The sequence below is a fragment of the Choloepus didactylus genome, chromosome X, assembly GCF_015220235.1.
Source record: "Choloepus didactylus isolate mChoDid1 chromosome X, mChoDid1.pri, whole genome shotgun sequence".
Classification (NCBI taxonomy): domain Eukaryota; kingdom Metazoa; phylum Chordata; class Mammalia; order Pilosa; family Megalonychidae; genus Choloepus; species Choloepus didactylus.
This window is the reverse complement of record NC_051334.1, coordinates 87,254,918-87,265,712: the sequence shown is the minus strand read 5'-3', so window position 1 is coordinate 87,265,712 and position 10,795 is coordinate 87,254,918. Positions and strand designations below refer to the sequence as shown.

The window sequence follows — 10,795 nt, the reverse complement described above, 5'->3', positions numbered from 1 at the left end:
TGGAAGATGACAGAATGGAAAATGAAAGCATAAAAGAAAGAATGGGGAAAAAAATTGAAAAAATCAAAATGGACCTCAGGGATATGATAGATAATATGAAACGTCCAAATATAAGACTCATTGGTGTCCCAGAAGAGGAAGAAAAGGGTAAAGGTCTAGGAAGAGTATTCAAAGAAATTGTTGGGGAAAACTTCCCAAATCTTCTAAACAACATAAAAACACAAATTATAAATGCTCAGCGAACTCCAAATAGAGTAAATCCAAATAAACCCACTCCGAGACATATACTGATCACACTGTCAAACACAGAAGAGAAGGAGCAAGTTCTGAAAGCAGCAAGAGAAAAGCAATTCACCACATACAAAGGAAACAGCATAAGACTAAGTAGTGACTACTCAGCAGCCACCATGGAGGCGAGAAGGCAGTGGCACGATATATTTAAAATTCTGAGTGAGAAAAATTTCCAGCCAAGAATACTTTATCCAGCAAAGCTCTCCTTCAAATTTGAGGGAGAGCTTAAATTTTTCACAGACAAACAAATGCTGAGAGAATTTGCTAACAAGAGACCTGCCCTACTGGAGATACTAAAGGGAGCCCTACAGACAGAGAAACAAAGACAGGACAGAGAGACTTGGAGAAAGGTTCAGTACTAAAGAGATTCGGTATGGGTACAATAAAGGATATTAATAGACAGAGGGGGAAAATATGACAAACATAAACCAAAGGATAAGATGGCTGATTCAAGAAATGACTTCACGGTTATAACGTTGAATGTAAATGGATTAAACTCCCCAATTAAAAGATATAGATTCGCAGAATGGATCAAAAAAAATGAACCATCAATATGTTGCATACAAGAGACTCATCTTAGACACAGGGACACAAAGAAACTGAAAGTGAAAGGATAGAAAAAAATATTTCATGCAAGCTACAGCCAAAAGAAAGCAGGTGTAGCAATATTAATCTCAGATAATATAGACTTCAAATGCAGGGATGTTTTGAGAGACAAAGAAGGCCACTACATACTAATAAAAGGGGCAATTCAGCAAGAAGAAATAACAATCGTAAATGTCTATGCACCCAATCAAGGTGCCACAAAATACATGAGAGAAACACTGGCAAAACTAAAGGGAGCAATTGATGTTTCCACAATAATTGTGGGAGACTTCAACACATCACTCTCTCCTATAGATAGATCAACCAGACAGAAGACCAATAAGGAAATTGAAAACCTAAACAATCTGATAAATGAATTAGATTTAACAGACATATACAGGACATTACATCCCAAATCACCAGGATACACATACTTTTCTAGTGCTCACGGAACTTTCTCCAGAATAGATCATATGCTGGGACATAAAACAAGCCTCAATAAATTTAAAAAGATTGAAATTATTCAAAGCACATTCTCTGACCACAATGGAATACAATTAGAAGTCAATAACCATCAGAGACTTAGAAAATTCACAAATACCTGGAGGTTAAACAACACACTCCTAAACAATCAGTGGGTTAAAGAAGAAATAGCAAGAGAAATTGCTAAATATATAGAGACGAATGAAAATGAGAACACAACATACCAAAACCTATGGGATGCAGCAAAAGCAGTGCTAAGGGGGAAATTTATAGCACTAAATGCATATATTAAAAAGGAAGAAAGAGCCAAAATCAAAGAACTAATGGATCAACTGAAGAAGCTAGAAAATGAACAGCAAACCAATCCTAAACCAAGTAGAAGAAAAGAAATAACAAGGATTAAAGCAGAAATAAATGACATAGAGAACAAAAAAACAATAGAGAGGATAAATAGCACCAAAAGTTGGTTCTTTGAGAAGATCAACAAGATTGACAAGCCCCTAGCTAGACTGACAAAATCAAAAAGAGAGAAGACCCATATAAACAAAATAATGAATGAAAAAGGTGACATAACTGCGGATCCTGAAGAAATTAAAAAAATTATAAGAGGATACTATGAACAACTGTATGGCAACAAACTGGATAATGTAGAAGAAATGGACAATTTCCTGGAAACATATGAACAACCTAGACTGACCAGAGAAGAAATAGAAGACCTCAACCAACCCATCACAAGCAAAGAGATCCAATCAGTCATCAAAAATCTTCCCACAAATAAATGCCCAGGGCCAGATGGCTTCACAGGGGAATTCTACCAAACTTTCCAGAAAGAACTGACACCAATCTTACTCAAACTCTTTCAAAACATTGAAGAAAATGGAACACTACCTAACTCATTTTATGAAGCTAACATCAATCTAATACCAAAACCAGGCAAAGATGCTACGAAAAAGGAAAACTACCGGCCAATCTCCCTAATGAATATAGATGCAAAAATCCTCAGCAAAATACTTGCAAATCGAATCCAAAGACACATTAAAAAAAATCATACACCATGACCAAGTGGGGTTCATTCCAGGCATGCAAGGATGGTTCAACATAAGAAAATCAATCAATGTATTACAACACATTAACAAGTCAAAAGGGAAAAATCAATTGATCATCTCAATAGATGCTGAAAAAGCATTTGACAAAATCCAACATCCCTTTTTGATAAAAACACTTCAAAAGGTAGGAATTGAAGGAAACTTCCTCAACATGATAAAGAGCATATATGAAAAACCCACAGCCAGCATAGTACTCAATGGTGAGAGACTGAAAGCCTTCCCTCTAAGATCAGGAACAAGAAAAGGATGCCCGCTGTCACCACTGTTATTCAACATTGTGCTGGAAGTGCTAGCCAGGGCAATCCGGCAAGACAAAGAAATAAAAGGCATCCAAATTGGAAAAGAAGAAGTAAAACTGTCATTGTTTGCAGATGATATGATCTTATATCTAGAAAACCCTGAGAAATCAACGATACAGCTACTAGAGCTAATAAACAAATTTAGCAAAGTAGCGGGATACAAGATTAATGCACATAAGTCAGTAATATTTCTAAATGCTAGAAATGAACAAACTGAAGAGACACTCAAGAAAAAGATACCATTTTCAATAGCAACTAAAAAAGTCAAGTACCTAGGAATAAACTTAACCAAAGATGTAAAACACCTATACAAAGAAAACTACATAACTCTACTAAAAGAAATAGAAGGGGACCTTAAAAGATGGAAAAATATTCCATGTTCATGGATAGGAAGGCTAAATGTCATTAAGATGTCAATTCCACCCAAACTCATCTACAGATTCAATGCAATCCCAATCAAAATTCCAACAATCTACTTTGCAGACTTGGAAAAGCTAGTTATCAAATTTATTTGGAAAGGGAAGATGACTCGAATTGCTAAAGACACTCTAAAAAAGAAAAACGAAGTGGGAGGACTTACACTCCCTGACTTTGAAGCTTATTATAAAGCCACAGTTGCCAAAACAGCATGGTACTGGCACAAAGATAGACATATAGATCAATGGAATCGAATTGAGAATTCAGAGATAGACCCTCAGATCTATGGCCGACTGATCTTTGATAAGGCCCCCAAAGTCACTGAACTGAGTCATACTGGTCTTTTCAACAAATGGGGCTGGGAGAGTTGGATATCCATATCCAAAAGAATGAAAGAGGACCCCTACCTCACCCCCTACAAAAAAATTAACTCAAAATGGACCAAAGATCTCAATATAAAAGAAAGTACCATAAAACTCCTAGAAGATAATGTAGGAAAACATCTTCAAGACCTTGTATTAGGCGGCCACTTCCTAGACTTTACACCCAAAGCACAAGCAACAAAAGAGAAAATAGATAAATGGGAAATCCTCAAGCTTAGAAGTTTCTGCACCTCAAAGGAATTTCTCAAAAAGGTAAAGAGGCAGCCAACTCAATGGGAAAAAATTTTTGGAAACCATGTATCTGACAAAAGACTGATATCTTGCATATACAAAGAAATCCTACAACTCAATGACGATAGTACAGACAGCCCAATTATAAAATGGGCAAAAGATATGAAAAGACAGTTCTCTGAAGAGGAAATACAAATGGCCAAGAAACACATGAAAAAATGTTCAGCTTCACTAGCTATTAGAGAGATGCAAATTAAGACCACAATGAGATACCATCTAACACCGGTTAGAATGGCTGCCATTAAACAAACAGGAAACTACAAATGCTGGAGGGGATGTGGAGAAATTGGAACTCTTATTCATTGTTGGTGAGACTGTATAATGGTTCAGCCACTCTGGAAGTCAGTCTGGCAGTTCCTTAGAAAACTAGATATACAGTTACCATTCGATCCAGCGATTGCACTTCTCGGTATATACCCGGAAGGTCGGAAAGCAGTGACACGAACAGATATCTGCATGCCAATGTTCATAGCAGCATTATTCACAATTGCCAAGAGATGGAAACAACCCAAATGTCCTTCAACAGATGAGTGGATAAATTAAATGTGGTATATACACACGATGGAATACTACGCGGCAGTAAGAAGGAACGATCTCGTGAAACATATGACAACATGGATGAACCTTGAAGACATAATGCTGAGTGAAATAAGCCAGGCACAAAAAGAGAAATATTATATGCTACCACTAATGTGAACGTTGAAAAATGTAAAACAAATGGTTTATAATGTAGAATGTAGGGGAACTAGGAGTAGAGAGCAATTAAGGAAGGGGGAACAATAATCCAAGAAGAACAGATAAGCTATTTAACATTCTGGGGATGCCCAGGAATGACTATGGTCTGTTAATTTCTGATGGATATAGTAGGAGCAAGTTCACAGAAATGTTGCTATATTAGGTAACTTTCTTGGGGTAAAGTAGGAACATGTTGGAAGTTAAGCAGTTATCTTAGGTTAGTTGTCTTTTTCTTACTCCCTTGTTATGGTCTCTTTGAAATGTTCTTTTATTGTATGTTTGTTTTCTTTTTAACTTTTTTTTCATGCAGTTGATTTAAAAAAGAAGGGAAAGTTAAAAAAAAAAAAAAAAAAAGAAAAACAAGGAAAAAAAAAGATGTAGTGCCCCCTTGAGGAGCCTGTGGCGAATGCAGGGGTATTCGCCTACCCCACCTCCATGGTTGCTAACATGACCACAGACATAGGGGACTGGTGGTTTGATGGGTTGAGCCCTCTACCATAAGTTTTACCCTTGGGAAGACGGTTGCTGCAAAGGAGAGGCTAGGCCTCCCTATGGTTGTGCCTAAGAGCCTCCTCCCGAATGCCTCTTTGTTGCCCAGATGTGGCCCTCTCTCTCTGGCTAAGCCAACTTGAAAGGTGAAATCACTGCCCTCCCCTCTACGTGAGATCAGACACCCAGGGGAGTGAATCTCCCTGGCAACGTGGAATATGACTCCCGGGGAGGAATGTAGACCCGGCATCGTGGGACGGAGAACATCTTCTTGACCAAAAGGGGGATGTGAAAGGAAATGAAATAAGCTTCAGTGGCAGAGAGATTCCAAAAGGAGCCGAGAGGTCACTCTGGTGGGCACTCTTACGCACACTTTAGACAACCCTTTTTAGGTTCCAAAGAATTGGGGTAGCTGGTGGTGGATACCTGAAACTATCAAACTACAACCCAGAACCCATGAATCTCGAAGACAGTTGTATAAAAATGTAGCTTATGAGGGGTGACAATGGGATTGGGAAAGCCATAAGGACCACACTCCACTTTGTCTAGTTTATGGATGGATGAGTAGAAAAATAGGGGAAGGAAACAAACAGACAAAGGTACCCAGTGTTCTTTTTTACTTCAATTGCTCTTTTTTACTCTAATTATTATTCTTGTTATTTTTGTGTGTGTGCTAATGAAGGTGTCAGGGATTGATTTAGGTGATGAATGTACAACTATGTAATGGTACTGTAAACAATCGAAAGTACGATTTGTTTTGTATGACTGCGTGGTATGTGAATATATCTCAATAAAATGAAGATAAAAAAAAAGTAAAAAAGAACACCCCAAAAAAAAAAAAAAAAAAAAGAATGAGAGATGGAAAGTGAGAATCTTTTTTTCTAATGCATTATCATATTTCCATAATTTTATTCTCCTTGTTTAAAAATAATCCTGGAGATAATGACTTGATATGTTTCCATACTGGAGTTCTATTAATAATGCAAAAAATAATAGCATGATATAAGTTTCTCAGAATTAAGAAAAAAAAAAAACAGAAAGTCTTCAAATCATAGACCTAACCTCAAAACTGGAAGAACTAGAAAAAGAATAGCAAAGTAAACCCAAAGCAGCAGAAGGAAGGAAATAACAATACAGTGGAGATGAATGAAATAGAAAATAAAACAATAGAGTCAAAAAAACCAAAAGTTGGTTCCTTGAAAAGCTCAACAAAGTGGACAAACCTTTAGGTAGACTCACAAAGAAAAAAAAGAAAGAGGATACAAATAAGAAAAATCAGAAAAGAAAAGGGGGACATTATTAATGATCCACCGAAATAAAAAGGACTGTAAGTGGATACCATGAAGAACTGAATGCCAATAAATTAGATAACTTAGATGAAATGGACAAATTCTTAGAAACACATAACTATTTATGTTGACTGAAGAAGAAATAGAAGATATCAACAAACCAATTATGAGTAAAGAGATTGAATCAGTAATCAAAAATCACACAACAAAAAAAGCCCAGGACCAGGAGGGTGGGCTGCTGAATTCTAGTTCCCAATCATTCCCTATCCTGGGAACATTTGTGTAGCACACACATTGCACAACAGTGTTGACCTTAAATTGCAGGCAATAGCATAGCTTTTGAGTTAGGAAGACCAGATTCAAATCCTGACTCCATTTTCTAGCCATGTCACTTTGGACAGCTCACTGGATTTCACACGGTAGTACATATCTCATAAGACTGTACCCATCTCTTGAAGCTGTGTCTAAATTTTCTACCTATTTTTGAAAGCCATGTACTGAATTCAACTACTACTTATGTAGAACTATTTCTCCCTTCAAATCTGTCCATATTTCCTTCATATATTTTGGAGCACCAAATTCTTTCCTTTCAATCTGAATAATTCCTTTCAGCATTACTTATAGGGCATGTCTAGTGGTGATGAACTCTCTCAGCTATTTTTGATCTAGGAATTGTAAATCTCTCCCTCATTTTGGAGAGACAGTCTTAACAGATGTAAAATTTAAAATACATTTCAAATACTGTATGTCTGTGATTCAGAATGCCAAATTACAGCATTTATTAACACCAGATTTTCATGGCTGAAAGGCAATATTTGGTCTCCCACAAAGGATAATAAAGGAAGAACACATGTCTTTTCTTAGACAGAAGAAAATAATATAAATCAGAAATGATAGGGAAAAAAAGCCTGGTCCCAAGAATAAAAGGGCCATTAATTGAGGATATCAATAATATCACTCTTTCATTAACACTTAAAAACATTACCTCTATTAAGAATAATGCAATACCATTGCATGTTTTCTATTAGTTATTATGTATGTATGAATAAATATATAAAAATAAAGCCACTATTTGGTGACTAAGCAATTTTGGAATAAATCCATAGTCTAAGTAACAGTGTGCTCAAATTGTTTATATTTTAACTGTTCATATACCTGAACAAATTTTCATTAAGCATACTAATAATTTTCAAATTATGTAACAAAAATTCTGGTGTCAGTATTTTATTGTTTTTCTGAATAACATTTGGGAAAATTAAGCTAGTTGTTGCACCTATTTTAATACTCTGGGGTCATATTATACAAATACATGTATAGAAATTTAAAATATCATAAATTACCCAAAAGGAAATATTATTTAATCTGTGTCATTTGTATGTATTTGCAAAACATTTTATCATTGCAAACATGATGTTTCAGGATTGGACAGATTCAAGGGTTTTTACTTTACTACAATGATGCTGGTGTACTTCTATACAAGGCTTCTCAATGGTGTCAATCAACTGATGGTAGGACTTTATCAGTGAATTGCTATGTCCATCACATCTTGTGGAAATGAAGCCTGAAGTTGTAGCCAGCAACTGAGTAAAATATCTTCCAGTTTCTGCTGGGTGGTAAGAGAATATATAAAGATAATGTTCTGCCCTGAGAAAATCTTCCCAAAATAATTCTGTTAGAAGGAATTCCATTCCTCACCTCTTGTTCTATCAAAGCTTTGATGTTTTATGCTGCCTGCTTGATTCCAGGTACATCCGCCTATGAACTGAGTGAAATCCCAATTATACCAAATCATGAAGGCATAGTCATGTTCATATTTAATACAACAGGATAACTGGAACATGTAGGCAGATATATTTGATATGTGAACTTCTGATACCTGCAAAGGCTTCTGCTCACCCATCCCTTGTATCTCCCAAACTGTGAAGAAAAATAACTTCCTCAGTGGCCTTGCATGGGAGGCATAATGGCATGCAGCAGGGTTGACGTGTTATTGCTGCACAGGCATGGCTCAGTGGCTGTGTATTGGAAGCAAATGGGTAGAAGCAGCAGACAGTGGCCATGGACATGGACCAGCAAATGATGAGCAGGAGTCCCAGGCCTCCCACTTGGCATGCAACCCATCATGCTCTGCTCTGCTCATTTTTGCTATTTGTTCAAAGATTTTCTGTTGGAATGGTACCCTGGAGCACCTTACCCCACAATCATGCCCAACTCTCTCTGCATTATTGACAAAGGTATATTGAAGTCACCTAATATTAATGTAAAACCATCTATTTCTTCCTTCAAATCTGGCAATATATGCTTCATATATTTTGGGGCTCTACTATTAGGTGCCTATATATTTATAAATGATGTCTTCTTGTTGAATTAACCCCTTTATCAGTATATAGTGACCATCTTTGTTCCTCTTAATAGTTTTTGACTTAGAGTCTATCTTTTTTATTGCATTTTTATTGTGATTGTTCACATACCACACAATTATCCAAAGATCCAAAGTGTACAATCAATTGCCCCCAGTACCATCATACAGATGTGCATCCATCACAATTAAGTTTTTCTTAATTTTTGGAAAATTTTCATTACTCCAGAAAAGAAATAAATACAAAAAAAGGAAACTCCAGTCCTCCCATACACTTAACCCCCCCTCCATTGTTGACTCAGTATTGGTATAGTACATGTGTTAGTTTATGAAAGAACACTGAAATACTATTAACTGTAGTGTATAGTTTGTAATAGGTATATATTTTTTCCTATATACCCCTCTATTATTAACTTCTAGTTGGTAGTGTCATACATTTGTTCTGGTTCATGAAAGAGATTTCTAATATTTGTACAGTTAATCACAGGCATTACCCACCACAAGGTTCACTGTTTTATACACTTCCATCTTTTAACCTCCAACTTTTCTTCTGGTGACATCCATGACTGAGCTTCCCCTTTCCACCATGTTCATGCACCATTCAGCACTGTTAGTTATTCTCACAATATGCTACCATCATCTCTGTTCATTTCCAAACAATTAAGTTCTACCTATTTGAACATTCTTTAGCCTCCTTGTATATCCTGGCAACTTATATTTCATGTCTATGAGCTTACACATTAATTCCTATCAGTGAGACCCTAAAGTATTTATCCTTATGTGTCTGGCTTATGTCATTCCATATATTGCCCTCAAGTTTTCTTCATCAACCCATTTTTTTAATGCTTTTACTTTATTTATTTATTTATTTATTTATTTATTGTTACATTTTATTTTAAAATGAATTCAAAGTTATAGGAGCAGTTGCAAAAACAATACAAACCTCATACACAGAACTCCAGCATTCCCTGACCCCCCCAATATACCAATCCACTAACTTTAACATGTTGTCAGACCACTATTTCTTTCCCTCCCTCCCTCCTTCCTTTCCTCTCTCCTTATCTATCATCCATCATCTATTGCTCTGTCTTCTGAACATATGAGAGCTAGCTGCACACATCCTTGAACAAACACTATAATTCACATATACAATTCCCATGAACAAGAACATTCTTTGACGCAATCTCATTAAGCGCAGCTAAGAAGTACAAGAGATTCAACAATGATACAAAGCTTACCTTCTATATTTCCTTTTCCTTATGTCTCAACTGTGTCCCTTTGAGCCTCCTATCCTCCATCCTCAGATCCCATCAAGGGTCATCCTTGGCATTCAATTGTCATCTATTTAGATGGTCTTTTTTTTTCTCAATTGTGGAAACATATATACAGCCTAAATCTTCCCATTCCAACCCCTCCCTAGCATTCCATTAGTGGGATTAATCACATTTAGAATGCTGTAATGCTATCACCTTCCCACCATCCATTAGTAGAAGTTTCCCTTCAGCTCAAACAGCAACCCTACACTCATTTCTTAATTCCCCATTGCCCCTTCCCCCATTTCTCTTAATCCATACTCTGCTTTTCATCTCTATGGTCATATTCTCTGATAATACCTTTGTGTTTACTGTGGGGCTTACAATTAAACTCTTAAATCCATAACAATCTTGTTTTTCTTTGATACCAACTTAATTTCAATAGGACACATAAACTATGTACCTATACTCCTCCATTCCCCCACCTTTATGTAGTTCTTGTCAAAAATTACATATTTTACATTGAGTTCAAAACCACTGATTTGTCATTAGAGTTTGTGTATTTTATATCATGTTGGAAGTAAAGAGTGGAGTTACAATTCAAAAATTATTGACTATTTGTATTCCATTGTGGTCAGAGATTGTGCTTGGAATACGTTCAATTGTTTTTGTTTTTGTTTTTTTAATTTATTGAGGCTTGTTTTATGTCCCAGCATATGGTCCATTCTGGAGAAAGATCCATGATCACTAGAGAAAAATGAGTGCCCTGGTGATTTGGGATGTAAGGTTCTATATATGTCTGTTAAAATTCTCTA

General features: G+C 36.2%; 1 pseudogene; it reads right to left on the bottom strand.

Moving 5' to 3' along the window:
• Window positions 1-7,887: 7,887 nt before the first annotated feature.
• On the bottom strand, window positions 7,888-8,489 carry LOC119522235 (annotated as a pseudogene).
• Between the last annotated feature and the right edge of the window lie 2,306 nt (window positions 8,490-10,795).